Source organism: Cyprinodon variegatus, unplaced genomic scaffold (genome assembly GCF_000732505.1).
Source record: "Cyprinodon variegatus isolate N-32 unplaced genomic scaffold, C_variegatus-1.0 Scaffold378, whole genome shotgun sequence".
Taxonomy (NCBI): Eukaryota; Metazoa; Chordata; class Actinopteri; order Cyprinodontiformes; family Cyprinodontidae; genus Cyprinodon; species Cyprinodon variegatus.
The window spans coordinates 501,772-502,333 of NW_015150831.1; positions in this window are offsets into that span (position 1 = coordinate 501,772).

Consider the following 562-nt stretch of genomic DNA (forward strand, 5'->3'; position numbering starts at 1 on the left):
CTTCAATATTTTTGTCGAAACAGTTCCAAGCTGAACCCAGACCACCACATTAAATAATAGAACCCTTTCCTGTCTTTGGAATGTGGACATCTAAAGTGCAACTCTTTGTAAATACTTACCCTGAACCTTGAAATATGTCTATACAAAAACAGTGTCAGAGACTCAGGACGTTGGACCCAGAATTCAAGAAGACAGATCAGATTCAGAAACAAGCATTTGTTTGGATACTCTATAGAAATGGAAACTCAGGTCAGTAAACTCAAAACTCAGACGGGGAACGATAATCAGCAAGAAAATCACCAACCTGTTAAAGTTCAGTCTGATCCCAGAAAAAGGAGTGAAGTCCAGAGGAGCAGAACCCCGTAGCTTGTGAAGGAGCCAATTCCAGAGATCCAGGGAGAAGTGGAGCAGCAACCATCAGCAGCCAGAGCGCGCCAAGAAAAAGAAGGATCCAGAGGGAATATTCCAAGCCGGGGTCAGAAGACAGGTCCAAGGTCAATAAGACAGGTCCAAGGTCGATAAGACAGGTCCAAGGTCGATAAGACAGGTCCAAGGTCGATAA